Raw genomic sequence first — 16,614 nt, 5'->3', positions numbered from 1 at the left:
TGCGTTCAGACAACAAAAGAAGAAAGGGAGAGAAAAAAAAGCTCAGTGATAAATGACTAAAGCTGGTTTTAATATTTAAAAAGGTTACAGAACCTCTAATTGCAATCAAAGACTAATACTCAAGCGCTGGACTTTTTTCTCCTTTAAACAATAAATGAAATTCATAACTTGATCATGCTGATAAATGAAGTGCCATTCTATGGATGCTTTGTTCTGAACACCTGGAGATGGTGTTATTTTGCAGTCTGACCACAGTAGCTCTCACCTCCATTTGGTGACATTTGCTCTTGCCGCTCACGTCTCTCAAACACTCTCCTTGTCTATCTCAATGTCTGGACTTTCTCCAGCTTTCTTTCAATATCACATAGCGTAATTGATCTAGCAGACAGTCAAACTGATCTGTGGGGTGAAAGAATGCCAAGAATATGTGATGTGCTCAATTGTACCAGTTCATCTCTCAATTAAGCTTGTTGTGTTTGACAATCATCCAAAAATATCAAACCTTGATATAGCATTGGTGCACACAAGCATACACCTGGGAAACAGTCCTCCAGGGAAGTCATCAATCAGTTTTATGGGACTGCTCTGGGAGAGTTTCTTTTGTTTCTCTTTCAATTCAGTTGTTCTTTTTTCACTCTCTCTCTCTCTCTCTCTTTGCCTCACCCTTACTCACTATTTCCATATGTGTCAGCTTTAGATCCTCTCCAGAGAGGGAGCGCCTCGTTCCTGGGGTTACCCAAAGTGTTGTTTCAATTGCGCATTGAACTTTGAATTGGCGCCCGCAGGGGTTCGGGGTCAAGATCACGTCGCATAACTAAAATTGCCATAGGTGATATTTTCTCAGCTGAAGAGTCAGAAAACCAAGTTTGCCTTTCGTTTTAGTGCATTCATGCTTAATGGGCTTAATGCATGTACAGTCATTCAGCGTGTGTCCTGTGGAGGAGTTGACGTCAGGGTGATACGTAACCCTGCCGCGGCGCACTGAGCGCAGCAGGACCTCACGCTGCACCGCCTGAATATCTGTCCACTTGTTGTGCTCTTATTGATCAACCAGGACGCGGCTACACCGGCAACCCGCATCGACACGCACATGGTAGGTAAACTAAGTTTTGCTCTTGAGTATGCTTCTCAGCCTAAATTAAAACAGGCTTGTTTACTTGTTTACTGCTGACAAGAGATTTAAATTTAGAATAACGCACTGACCTGTTGATTACTTTTAGCGGGTGATGGTGCTAATGTAGCTTGCAAAAGTTCTGTTACAGATACTCAATATACAACGGATTTCTTAAATAAAAATGTGAAACACTTATAAACTATACACTTATACTTATTGCATGGTATTATTTTACTTTTTCCACAAATTGTATTATATGCAATAACATGTTGGTGTTTAGTCTACAGTATTTTACATCATTACATTACAAAGTTTTAATTTGTTTTACAGTCAAAACAAGTTTTTTTTTTTTTTTACATATTTTAAGATTTTTTAGTGATTTGCCTGCTGCATAGCCAATGTTATTTTTTTAATTCTGAGCGCTATATTACGAAGTCTAAATATTTTCAGTCGTGTTGGTGTCCTAAACGTAGATCTATAACAAGAAAATTGTTAATAAATACATAAACATTTACATCGTCCTAATGTAAATGCACATTTAAAAAAGTCAGCAGAGCAAACACTGTATTAGATAATTATTTCTGAATAAAATTCTACTACAACTTATTATTATATTACAAAAAATAAATATCTGAATGTATATCCTGTATTATAAAGAATTTCATTTTTGTTTTAAACGCTTGTTATTTTTTTATTTTTTTGTTTTTTTATTTGATATCAGACAAAAAATAGGCTAAAAATGATATTAAAATAAACAAAATGTACAGTAACATAAGCCTATAAAATACGTGACTGAAAAACAGGTTACCTGTCAGTGGCGGATGGGCTGGATGATCTGTGAACAGTTCAAAATTGCCGGAAGGCTACGCGTAATTTAAGGATAATGAGATCATTTGTCTGCGCGCTCACCGCAAATCTTGTCAAACAATCCAGAAACATTATTTAGCTTAAGTTAGGAATATATTAGTCCACATTCCCTTACTTATTTGGAATAATATTGATTTCAGTATAAAGGTGCTTTAATTATAAAGCAGCACGGCAGTTTATATTGGCATTTTTCAGAAGAGCGCGTATAGGTTTAAATTGGCAAAACATCCAGGCATTTTAAAAAGTTTGCAGTCTATATATATATATATATATATATATATATATATATATATATATATTCTTTGTTTTATTAAAATGGTCTATAAGATACATCATGGTGCATAAGATACTTACAGCATGACGCAAAAACTAATTGGGAAAGTTAATTTTAGTTTTACATATTTATTGCATAGCCCTAGTTAATACGTCTAATGAGGCACATCAAGTTTGACAATTGCGACTGGGTAAAACATAAGCCTGAACAAAAAACAGCTTAAGGCCATGTAGGTGGCCAGCTGGAAAACCGTTATTTTAGTTTAAAAAATGCAATTTCCGTTCCCTGTTCTGCGGGCGCACTTCGCCTCGTTATTCTGTGACATATGTCGGGTCAACTGATAAACACGAATGGTTGTAATTATTGCGCCATAAAACCGAATTTTTCATTAAATGATCATTATAGGGTTCGCCTTAGTTCACGTCCCATGTGATTTAATTCTCATTGCACAATTCTAACTCGAATTACTGTGGAAATATAGAATTGGGACGAAATCTCGATGGGCCTGCGATGATGAGTTATCTTTTTTTTTTCTTTAAAAAGAAGATGATCACTACCAGCTATTGCCAAAGTGCCAGCGTACTTGACACGATGATTTACTCTCTTGTGTATCTTCTAAAACACATGGTTAACCTTCATTTTAAACGTTTAATTAAGGATAAATGGGGTGAAACCCCCCTTGCTAATTGTTCCACCCATAGGTTCATCATGGAATGTTGTGTTTGGCATAAATGGAGAATGGAATCACGGACGGCGATTTCTTTTGCATCTGTTTTTCAACATTGAGACGAAACCTGGAGGGAAATTTCATGATTTCTCTGCCAGGGCACATAGCGTGGGAGGAGAGAGAGAGCGAGAGAGAGAAGAGAGAAAGAGACAGGGAGATTCTGTCTCTCTTTCCCCCTTCTTTCTCTCCCTGGCCTGTGCCGCTGTCTATACCATACAGCACTACATGTGTTTTCCTATTCAAACATGTATCCTTGCTTGGACCTGTTAGGCATATGTTATAGTTGACATGGGCGCATATGAATATTCTTACGTAAACTTCAAAGCATTGAGAGTTACATCTGGCTTGGCTTTCTGAATAAGATGTCACAAAACGCGCGTAGACCATGATTTAAAGTCAGATGGATTAAAAACACTCATGACTCTTTGCAATATCACGACTGGCTGTCTGATAAGAATATAAGGACATTAGGCCTAGCACTCTTTTATCTCACTGTTTTTCTTTTTCTTTTTAAAAACTCTTTGTGTTAAACCTCTGGCTCCGAAGGCGCGTATGACAAAACTTTGCTTTTACAAATACGAGCAGCTATATTTGTGCTGAAGAGCGTCAGTGTTGCATTAATCAAGACGACAGTTCACCGACATCCACTATATGAGTTAATCTGATAGGCTTTCAATTAAACTGAAATGTGTCTCTATATGGTATATCTCATGTATAAACACCATCCGAAATTAACCGAAAGCTACAGCTGCTGCATGGCGTGCGCGTCTCCTTCGTGTGACACTGACAGCTCTTTGGAAGCGCAAAAATACGTTCCTGTTCTTATACTTCTGAGAAAAACGAACAGAAAGACAAGTGATCGATTAATTAATGATGGACATCGGCCTTACAGTAATAAATCACACGATATGAAATCACTTTATTTCAGAAACATGGACCCCAGGTGTAGGCCTGTCTGTCTCGGGAATCGCTTGTCAAGGATTCAGTACAACCTTGACTGGCTGTCGTCCATGACGAGGAATGTTCAAATGTGTTAAGCAGGCCAAATCTCTCTCATCTGTCCGACAACACACACAGTGGCTAAGATTTAAAACGTTAACAGCAGCACTGCGCACGCAGGAACTGACAGGTATCCAGCTCTCCTAAGAATAGACCCCAGTTATGTGCCAAATGTGTGCAAAATCATATTTCAGAGAAAAGTAGATAACTTTCAATCGCATTCTAAATCATCAGTTTTTATGTAAACATGTGATATAGAATAAATAATAATAATTAAATAATTATATATAGCATACATAGACTTTCATCATAATCATTTATGCATTTATTTAAATAAGAACGCATGGGCGTTATTAATGGCTTAATAAAACACTAAAACACTCCAATCGCTAGGATGCAGTCAACCAAATAGGTGTTTTCTACCAAACCATTAACACAGTCAATGTGGCTATAAGTAGCCTACTACAACATGTGATTGAACGACTTGAAGACGCGAACATGTCTGTTTGGGGACGTTTTGCTTATTTGTGCAGAAATGTTGTGGCGCATGAGTGGCATATCCTGCTTCAAACATATTTCTTAAAACAAAAGGGTTGAGTATTTTTTATTTGTTTGTTTTGTTTTACGAATTAGTGGATTTGAACACAATAAATTAATAATGAGAAGTATAGACCTAGACTGCGTCCATTAGTTTATTGTATTAGATATAGGCCTAGGCTAAATAAGCCGATAGAAGATGAATAAATGTTACAATATAAACTATTGAAATATCATATTTTCTGTCAGTGGCTCAAATATTCTTTCGGCCCACACTTGGTTAAAAAGCTCACTAAAGAGTAGTTGCAGACTTTTTCAGTCTTATAATGATATGTATGTAAGTTAGAGTAACTTAATGACATATTTACTCATCTATAAATTGGCCCTCTTCTAAAGTAGTAGGTAATTAGTCAAACTTGTAGGCTCGAGCACAAACAAAGTTGATCCGAGATTTTCTTTTTGACTTCATGATAACTTTATGAAGACGCGCCCCCAATCCTTTTCAAAAGTAAATTCTGGTCAACAGGAAAGGAAACTTATAGCCCAAGTAGTTCTCACACTACGCCGGGTGTGAATTTATGGAAAGAGCTAGGTAAATTGTGGAAACCGTATAGCCAGGGGTTCATACTGTACGTGCTAGATGTGAATGAAATACATTGTAATGTAGAAAGGGGCTCAAACTCTCTATGATCGGGACCCGAGTTCACTGCTTCACCGACAGCCATGAATATCTCCACACCCTCATCACTTTCCCAACTTACAGCCTTACGCATCGCCCTCAGATACACTGTCACCTCTCCGAAACCGGAGATTCAATTAATTCAAGCGATCATTAATGCGGAAGAGTTTTTCACAGTGTTCTCAGTTTTCCCCTGGGGCACGTCGCAACATGTGTGGAATGATCGCGAGCCGCACACCGGACCCTGGGAATGCGCCGCGGCGGGTAAGCACGCAGGACTGCCCGGCAGTTGGACGCTCATCACCTCAAGTTGTAAAGGCAGAAACCTCGCTATTTTTTCTCCAAAAAAAGCACTCATTAAAATAAATATTAAAACATACAGAAACCCAAAAGAACAATATCCAATAAGTCGGTGGTTCTACTACTCGCTGCACTTTTTTGACCTTTATGTCCCTAAGGGGTCCTCAAATTTCAGCCTAAGAGCTAATTGAGCCAGTGACTCCTCTCGTGAATCTCTCAGTGCTCCCCTCTCCTACCGGGCCGTTTATGCATCCCTGCTGACTTTGCTGTCAATGTCAAACGCTTGTTAGGACATCATCAATCATCAGCACTTAGGAATATTCTCAGAACTTTGAGAGCAGGTGATCCGACGAGCAGAGTGTGAGAAGAGATGAGGGAACAACAAATGCTCCTCTGTTAGTTTTAGATGCACTAACCAACAGTTAACAACTGATCATCTGAGGCACTGACTGAAGGATTTTACAATGTGTTCCACTGAAAGTGAAGGGGCTTCAGATGCAACCCATCTGTCTGAGTCTTTAAAACCCACAAGCTGTCAAGGCTCTATATCACTCTGTGTAAGGAAGAGTGAGTGCATTGTTTCTCATGTCTGGAGGCGAGATTTTGCAACTTCTGGTGTAGATTCTCATCAGATAAATAAACACGCTCCATCATCAGGCCAAGAAGTGGAAGACAGAGATTCATTACGAAGGGCCTGCAGACAGGCGGGTACAGGCTTACAAGTCTTGCCAAAGGAAGAGGATGAATGAAGGCTCAAATTGAACATGCAGTTTTCACATTCAATCTGGCACACTATTTTATTTTCTAATCTAGATAGATCCCTAATTTCTTTATCCTCTGTCACAGAATGAGATGACTTTTATAGGACTGACTAAAAAGACAACCAAATGTTGCACTGGGTCTTGGAAAAGATGGAAACAACTTGCATATTAAACCTAATGCATAGATCAAGTCAAAGGAACCAAACTTTTTTGAAGAATATATTTACAATAAAATAATTTCTATATGCATACATTAAAAACAAACTGATATTGCAATATTTTTTTTTCTGCTACTGTATATATTTTATGATATGAACGTAATTTCACTAGATAACTCTGTTGGGAAATAATTCATAATTTTACATTGACTGTGATGATTTTGTAGGGGAGAAAATCTGCATAAAAAATAATAAACAAATTCATCCATTTTGCTTCGACTTAATCTCTATTTTAGAGGTCACCACAGTGGAATGAACCCCCAACATATGTTTTACGCAGTGAATGCACTTCCAGCCACAACACAGTATTGGGAAACAGCCATTCACACTCATTCTCACACACTTATACACTACTGCCAATTTAGTTAATTCAATTCACTTACAGCGCATGTCTTTGGAATGTGGGGGAAACCAGTGCACCCGGAGGAAACCCACGCAGACACCATGCCATCCTAATAAACATATTACAAATGTAAATTAATAAAATAGAACAGAGATACAAATTAAATAAACAGCGCTTTATTGTTTTCTGGATAGCCATGGCAGTATTGAGGTACAAACGTTCAATAATCAAATATAACATAACACTTTATGCAATAGATAAAGTAAGATACAAAGGATAGTAAGTAAAAAGAAGAATCAGAAAGTGCAGCCTTAATCCTCAGTGTATCTACAGCATGTAAACCCTATGAATGTAATGAGCATATTTATTGTTATTATCTGTGTAATATAAAAATATAAGATTCTGCCAATATATTCATATTTAATGCTTACATTTAGGTTTGTCATGTCTTTAATGTGGAAATTCTACATTTCACAGTATGCACGTGCTATTAGTATCTATTGTAATGCGTGTTTGCTTATATTTACTCTCCTTTAGGTCATTTCAACACTGTCGCATCTAAATGACTGCAAGAAACAGTCAAATAATGTGAGTAAATAGTAAACACGGAGCAAAAAAATTTTTCATACAAAGAAGTTTGTTGTAGCTTATAGCGATTGCTGATAATAGTTACAAATAATAAATCTTTTTCTTTTTTCTTACAAATTTTCCTAGTTGATTAAATGCTGCTTGTTCATATCTCCAATTTCAATTCGCCAACATGCAGGTTTAGATTAAAGCCGTGGAAAGCCATAAAAATGATAAACGAAAAAAGGGATTGGAATACTTGACCAGCTGCTCCATATGCTCTGTCATCTCTTGCAATCTCTCCATGTTTAAACACTCAATTGCTCCTGATCTTTCTGTACAGAGTTGAAAACGTCAAGATGAATATATGTTTAAAAGCGCATTGAGTTAGACACATTGACACAGCTCAGATAAAGAGAGGCCTCCTGCTGACAAACAGGCCTCTGATTGGCTGGACTGTGTGTGAAATGGTCGACTTAGAGCCTAGAATGAATTTCTGCAGAGCAGGGATGTTTTAAATTGTGGCACAGTTGGTGCGGTCTGAGAAAATTCATATTGCAATGCTCTCGTCTGTTTGAGCTTCATTCAAATGTCATGTAAACCCATCAGTTCCCTGACCTTTTATTTAATGGCCTCTTATAATTTTTAAAACCTTTTTCTTCTTCCCTACTGTTACAGGCTTGACGACATCATGTCCAGATATCACTCCCCTCCTTTCCAGACCCTCTCCTTCCTTCTTCTTTTCCTCTTTACCCTCTTCCCTCTCTCCCGTCTTTCTCCAATACTTTCTCAATCTCCTCTCAGTTGGACCTCTCCACATGACCCCTGTTACCACCTGGATGGGCGTCCACGCCACTGCCTGTCTGAATTCATCAATACAGCTTATGGGGTGCCCGTGACAATGGAGGACCTCCAGCAAGGACCCAAGACAAACATTAGCACTTTAACAGATCTTCATAACCCCCACAATCTGACATGCTGGACAGCTTCAGAAGGCTCCACTGGTGGGGATTGGACTTTGATGGTTCCCCTAGGAAGACGTTTTGAAATCACATACATTAGTCTTCAGTTTTGTCAACAGGTGGAATTGGTGGAGTCCTACTCCATTACTATCTTAAAGTCAATGGACTTTGGCCAGAGTTGGCGCCCCCTACAGTTTTATTCAAATGACTGTGTGGGCACATTTGGGCGACCTGCACAGTCAACTGCTCTGACAAAACACCAGGAGACGGAGCCACTTTGTTCAGATCCCAAACCACTGCAGAAACATCGTGGAAATATTGTGCTGGCTTTCTCAACTTTGGACGGACGTCCTTCCTCGCCAGACTTTGACTACAGTCCTGGACTACAAGATTGGGTAACTGCAACAGACATAAAGATAGTATTTCATCAATCAACTGACAAAATGAAAAAGCAAGAGGAGAAAATGAATGAAGTGGGAGGCACATACAGATGGAGAGAAAGAGGACAAAGCTTTGAGGTTTGGAGAGAAAAACACTGGCACCAAAACATCTGATGTTTGGGGAAATAGTCGAGAAAACAGACTTCAACACAGAGGATTAAGAATAAAAGCACAGTGCTGCAAGCGGCCACAATGTTACCCGAAAGGAGATGGGAACTCAAGGTAGAGTGGGAAGAGGCCATAGAAAACAATAACAGGCCATGCCAGGATGGCACATGTGATCGATCCCTAAATATCCAACAGCAGAGCTCCAAGGGAGAGAGTTGAGGAGAAGAAGAAACAATGGTGGAAGGGGGAAGTCCCAGTCTAAACAAAGAAAAAATGGCTCACGCCAGCTTGTCCCTTCATCTCTTTATGCCCCAACGAAACCTGCACTTGCACTTTCGGACCTGCAGGTTGGAGGCAGGTGCAAGTGCAATGGCCATGCCTCTCATTGTCGTCGTGACAACCAGGGGCATGCCGTGTGTCAGTGTGAACATCACACATCTGGGCCAGATTGTGACATGTGTGAGCAATTCTTTTATGATCGTCCATGGCAACGAGCCACACCCAGCCAACCACACCCGTGCGTCCGTGAGTTTAAGCCTCTGTGTGTCTGGTGCTCTGTCTGTCTTAAATTTATCTTTAATAATACACTGATGTTGACATGGGACACTATTAATCACATGTTTTTACACAAGATCATTTAAAACGTGCAAATATTTGCATTATATAATAGTTTTGCCAATTGCTAACATTGGCAAAACAAACAAAAAAAGATTAAAATATGAAACTTTTTCAAATAGCCCCATTTATTATTTCACTAGTTGAAACAGGTTGAAAATCCTTTGAAGGCCACATATTTAGATAATTTGTCCTGGTAAAAATAAAGTAAATAAAATAAAGATACAAAATAAAATAAGTAATATTTGCTGCTTAATAGCTAATTTGCTGCTTATTAATAGTAAGGTAGTAGTTGGGTTTAGGTATTGAGTAAGATTAAGGCCCAATCCCAATTCTATTTTTGTACCCTCTTCCCTTGGCCCTTAAAACCGAGTATGAAGGGGAAGGGCTTCAAAATTTACCCCTTAAGAAATGGGACAGCACTACAGCACCTGCACATGTCATTATATGTCATTGCAATCTCTTGCTTTATATGAGATAAAAAACAACATTAACATTATAGCAGACACTGTAAAAAGCCCATTCCCAGCCACTAGACTTTTCTGACAGGATGTTGTGGGACTGCTATACAGCAGTTATTATTAAGGATTATAGATAGCGAAATTTTGCGAAATTTAGTTTTTATTTTAGCGTTGTTTTTAAAGCATGACGGTAAAACACGAACGTTGTTATGAGTGTATTAAAACATATGCTTGTTTGTTGTAAAAATTTGTAATAATGACAAAAAAATACTAATTTGTGCATCTCCTGACTTCCGGGTGCAGTTATCCTGCCATTGTGGCTGGTGTAATCTGGATTGGGTCTAAGGGTGCTTTCACACTAGCACTTTTGGTCTGCACCCAGGTTCATTTGACTTCGGAATACGGTACGTTTAGCTAGTGTGAACATGTCTTCTGAACTCGGGTGCGCACCCGTGAATCATATCCGAGTCCGCCTGAAAGAGCTGGTCTGGGGTACAGTTCGTGAGAACTCTGGTACGGTTCTGTACAACAAACAGTACAACAAACTTTAGTTTTCATAACGTTCATTCGCATGTGTATGTCTGTGTATGACCTACCTTGGTGACAAGCGGGACTGACCCAGTGCAAACAGTGATAATGTCTGCTTGTTTTCACCAAAAACGACTTCTGCAGACATCGCGTGATGCTCTGAACATTTTTTGCAGCAGATAGACGCCAGTGGCTCTCTGTATTTTGGTTGGAAACCACTTTTGTGGCCATCACCTTGCAACAGCTGTACACAAAACAGCAGCTCAATGACACAAGCATATCGGGGTTCAGAAGGAAAAAAGACGGTGTGAACACAAACCAGCTGAGAAGGTGGCAAGGGGGGACAATCGAACTTGGGTTCGGGCGAGGCAATTGAACCAAGTGTGAAAGCACCCTAAGGAATGTAACTAATACTTTATAAAGATCATACTATTGGGAAATGGTACTTAAACTGTTACTTTAATGGCAAATTGTATACTGTACTGAAACATTTTTATGTTTTGAGTATATAGTTCAACAAATTTGCTAGTGCAGCAATACAAAAAGAAGATAATATATGTGCATAAATCATATGCAGTGTTTCTTCTCAAATAAATGTTAGGATTTTTTCAAAATTCTACTATTAAGAAAATGAATAAAAAATTGTTGGCCATTCCTACTTTGAAATGAAAATGTTTCTACACTGCTATTGTTCACTTCTCTAGCTGCACTCATGTTTGTGTGTTTTTCTCTCTCCCAGCATGTGAATGTAACAGTCACTCTAATAAGTGTAGGTTCAGTATGGCGGTGTATCAGCAGTCTGGTCGAGTCAGTGGAGGTGTTTGTCTGAAATGCCGGCATCACACTACAGGGCGCCACTGCCAGTTCTGCCAAAACGGATACATGCGTGACCACAGCAAAGCACTCAATCACCGCAAGGCCTGCCAGCGTTAGTAAAAATGAATTTGCCTGTATATTTTGAGTGGAGATCAAGCTTTTCCAAAACTGAAAAAAATATATATATATTGTTTTTTGGCTTTGGCATCTGTGGGGTCTGAAGTGTGTGAAATGTAGCATAGTCTGTGTCTATGTTATGGCTACACTATGACTAATGGAATGTGCTCTGACACTTGCCCTTTGACTGCTCTCGTGTCTATGGCATGCTCACTGAGCATTTTAGTCAATGTCCCAATATAACACTAGTTTACTCTGCATATCACACATCAGTGTTTACTTGTAATTTATTGTGTACTATGGTGAAATGTATACAAAAATCTAAATTATGTCCTGAACATACCATAAAACCTCTGCTAACACCTAAATATTTGAAGTAAGTGATAGAATTATCTTTAAAAATTTGGAAACTGAAAGATTTAGATGTTGTAAATGTTAAAACAGACCTGACTTTTTAAGCATGTATAAATGTTTGTAGGAAGGTTGGGGCTTTGTTTAGATGGAGAAAGGTTGAGCAAAAGCAGAGAAGCAGATCTTTCCTCTCAAAGGTCTCTCAACCATCACACATATGTTTTATGGGGAAAATGTTACACAGGGGTCAATGAGACTTGAAATACAACTGAAGACATGAACCACAGCTGCCTTGTTCTGTGTTACTACTCGTTAATTCCCTTTGTGTCTAAGCCTGCCAGTTTTACACTACTATACCCTTAGTCTTACAATAATTTCCTCTTTCTAGCACATCTTGCTCTTTGTGTCTTTATAAAATTTGTGATTTCTTTTGTGAATTCTCTGTCTCCTTCAGCATGCCAGTGTCACCCGGTGGGTGCAGTGGGTCGCTGGTGTAACCAGTCCACTGGGCAGTGTTTGTGTAGAGAAGGAGTCATAGGACAGAGGTGTAACCGGTGCGCCCCGGGGTACAAGCAAGGCCACTCCCCGCTCCGGCCATGCATCCGTAAGCATCACACCTTATGATTGATTTTATTCTGTTAAACAACTAAAGTTTGGTGTAAAACAAGCACTCTTTTTGATAGTGAGTACATACATACATGGGACATAACATACAGTATAAGCAGAGATTACTAAATGTCCCATAGTTTGGCTATTGACAGATAACTAACTGCTTGTCAGTTTCAAATTGTAGTCAGTACATTTGTGACTGAACCAATCTCATTAAATGTTGTATGTTTTTTTAATAATTATTTAACATATTGTCAAATTAGTGGCTTATTTGTATGAATTAGTAAAATCTCATCCTCTTAAAATCCTTATTTGTGGACAGTGACTTTATTTACATTGTAAAATGCTGGGTTTCACACAATTCTTTAATATTGTCCCAAGACAAATTGATTAGGTTAACTTAAATAAATTGTCCCCCAAAAAACAGGAGAATTGTGTTGATTCAGCTCATTTTAAATAAGTAGTTTGAACAAACAGCAAAAATCATTTTTTGAGTGTATGGGCAGGCCTTCATGCTTACTTTCCATAAAATGTAACACTTTCGTATTACTAAGATTGTACAAATAAGCCAACAATTCAAGAAAAATGTCAAATAGTTAACTTTGCTTGTGAGATCAGGTAGGTCTGACTTCTAAATTGAACTACCGACTTCAGACAAACTACTAATAAGCAATAATCAAACATTATATTAAACAAGTTTATTCTCATTTCATAAAAAGTATTAAGACACTTGCTACCACTGAACTGCAGTATGTAGACTTTATACTGGTCAGCATGAACTTTTTTAGTTTTTCCTTTCTACACTTTCACTCCACTATTTAGAGTCAGTCTTTTGGAATAAATGTTTATTATACATAATAATAATACAATAAATTAACCAAAAGCAACAGTAAAGATTATAATATAATATAATATAATATAATATAATATATATAATATAATATAATATAATATAATATAATATAATATAATATAATATAATAATATATATAATAAAATTGTAATATTATTTCACAATGTTAGTTAATTAGTTAGTTAGTTAGTTAGTTAGTTAGTTAGTTAGTTAGTTAGTTTAGTTCAATAGTACATTTTTTACAACACAACATTGCCCAACGTGCTGAACACAATCAATACTAATTAAAATAACATGTCTTACAGCACATACATAACAATTAAAACTTAAGACAAACCCCTCAACATTAAAAAGGCAGTTGAGCTAAAGAACAAAGATGCAGTTTCAGAAGGTTTTTAAAAACACATAAAGTTGGAGCGTGTCTAATATGGAAGCTTGTTCCAGTATTTTAGGCCAACAACAACAAAAGCCCGTTCCTCACTTCACTTATACTAGGACCTTAGTACAGAAAGAATAAACTGACCAATAGACCTTAGTGACCTACCAGGATTAGATACATGGAGGAGAGATCCGATAAATAAGATGGTGCCAGAGGATTTATAGACAAAAAATAATTATTTAAATTTGACTGCTATCTTTAGTGCTTTTACAAGTATCTTCTATTGTGTGTTTATTTTTTGTGTATATATTGCCCTTGACCCAATGAAACATTTTATTTTGTTTATCCTTCGTATCGTCCTTTTGCAAACTACTGTTTGTTTTTGAAGGGTTTAGTAGTGAATAGCAGCATACAAAGACCTAAAAACTTTCATCAGCATTGCAACTTCTTTCCAGGATTTCTGGGTGCTTCGTTTTCATTAAGTGATAATCCAATAAGCATTGTGGCATTTTTACATCTGAGTTCATGTAACGGCGCAAGCTACAGAGAGAAGGATGACATGGTGTGGCGACCAGCACCTGTCGTGCTTTACAACCAGACCTGTTTCCCTCCCAGCACGACAGACGCATAATTCTTCACGGGTTACGGCTCAGTGATAGAAGAGCTTGTTTGTTGTTCTAAATGGAACGTCTCAACATGGATATTTATAGCGTGAGCTCCCGTCTTTCCTGGACCAAAGGCGAGCCGCAGCTAAAAACATAACCAGCACCAGTGGACCGCTTGCCACCTCTCATGGAGCAGGAAACGCAGCCGTCGTTTGTCACAGGGAAAGTGACCCAGACATTAGATATTATTAGCACATGAAGATTTGTGAGGTTTTTATTCTGGATAACACTGACCAGGAAGTCTCATGTTATCCGTGTTAAATTCTATCTATATACCACAGCCTTTAAAGCAGTTAGTACAGGCTTACGTTCACACATACCCTGAGACACACTAAATGCCTCTGTGACTAAAAACACTGAAATGAAGGAAGCATCTGAAGTATCAGGCATTTGACGTTTGATATGACTTATTGCTGAGGGACTTTGGAGTTTGGGGGGTTGGAGGAGGAGGATAAGGTGTCAGTGCCCCAGTTGTGTCAGAGATATGGGCAGAAGTACAGAACTCATGGGTAATATATGGTTGACCCAGCGCTGCAGACCTATCACAGTGGCAGACCTATGTGTGTGTGGCAGAGGGCATCCTGATAGGTGGCCCTATTGACCTTTAAGACCACACACATGCTCAAAATTGTCTGGGCTCGCACACTGTGACAAACGTAGGCTTGTTTTTAAACACTAGCATTCCGCATGCACTAAAAGACAACAGGGCAAACTGCAGTCACAGCACACATGTCCCCTTTCTCCCTCACACACTCACAAATGGCAAGTATGCCCTAATGAGCCACCGCAGGGATTAGAGCAAGTCACCCACAGCGGAGGTGTGAAAAAGAGGAAGGACAAAATGAAAGGCACACAAATAAACATGTCACTGCTTGCTGTAATTTAATGAGACCCTCGTCCTCCTTTCTTTCTGCCTGTTGTTTGTTCAGGTATTCAGGAGGTTGCACCACCCACCCCTGTATACCAGCCGCAGTACAGCATTGGTAAGCAATTGATATATATATACATTAGATTAGTCAGTATCAAAACCAAAATTGGAACTAGCAATCTAACAAAAAAACTCTTAAGATCATAATCCAAAAATGTGTATACCCAAATTAATGATACATAATAAATAAAGTTTAATAATGAGGACAAATCAAGAGAAACTAATACATATCAAATTTAGCTGAAAGGTTGTAGTTTGTATGTATTTTTGCAATAACTCATTGAATTTAATTGTATCTCTCTATTGCTAAAGATTATAGGCAATAAAACTATTGTTTAAATGCACTAGGCATGGGATAAACGGTTTTAAGGTTTACAGCGTTTTTGAAAAGTCAAGGTTTTAAAATTGTTCAAATTTTCTGTTATACCTTTCCTAAGGTATTTGTGAGTTTTGTTAATTTACGAGTTTTTATTACTATTTTATTGAGTTTTTTTAGGGCAACAGTAGAAAAGGACCCTCCACATCACAAGTTACTGGTCAGTCCATGATTCAGTAAACATCTGAAAAAAAAACTCTTATAAACCAACATCCAGCATGTTGTACAGCTGAACAGTGCAGAGGCTTACTTTATATCCAAAGAAAAGAAAGATCTAAAGATGCCTTTTAAAGTTGAAAAGAAATCTGTTTTTGAAACTAATTAAGGCAGCAGAAGTCCATGACTTTTTAAAAATTATTTAGCCTGACATTTATTGTTTCAATATTTTAAATGTTAAAAATATATATACCATGTTCACTGGAAACAGTGTTGTTTTTTACTCAGACATTTAAAAGAAAAGATATCGTGGACCTGATATTTTTAGCCAAGTTAGCATATCTTGTAACTTTTCCAATGGTTTTTACAGATGACAGAAAGACTTGAAAAGTGAGTGCCAGCCAGCTGATTAATGCAATCTACATGTCACTGTTATAAATACACATCACTTAAACTTTAAACCTGTTCAAATCACTCAAGGACACAAAGAGTTAGGTGGGACAAAGTTCTCATAGACATTGCTTTGTCAGACAGCTAAAAAGCTCTATAGTTATTGATAGTTTTATAACGTTTGGATTGGTGAGTGTTAAACCTTAGCAAAAGGATATTTTAAAGCACTTATTGTTGATTAATCAATTAATTTGGTTAACTGTGCTAATTATATATTACTGTAACTGTATTAATTATATTTCATGATAATAATAATAATAAAAATAATAATAATAATAATAATAATAATACACACACAGTGTAAAATTATGTTTTTAATATACAGGTCATTTCTTTTTATTTACACTCTCTAATTGCACTTGATTTTTTCTCTTTTAATTTTTCATGTTTAAAATTTTTAAGCTTAACAAAATG

The 16,614-nt window shown here is 37.6% G+C and overlaps 1 pseudogene; it reads left to right on the top strand.

The window, feature by feature from the left end:
- Window positions 1–698: 698 nt before the first annotated feature.
- LOC130232688 (netrin-1-like) lies at window positions 699–15,665 on the top strand (annotated as a pseudogene).
- The last annotated feature ends 949 nt before the right edge of the window (window positions 15,666–16,614 follow it).

The sequence above is a fragment of the Danio aesculapii genome, chromosome 7, assembly GCF_903798145.1.
Source record: "Danio aesculapii chromosome 7, fDanAes4.1, whole genome shotgun sequence".
Classification (NCBI taxonomy): Eukaryota; Metazoa; Chordata; class Actinopteri; order Cypriniformes; family Danionidae; genus Danio; species Danio aesculapii.
This window is presented reverse-complemented; position numbering and strand designations above follow the sequence as displayed.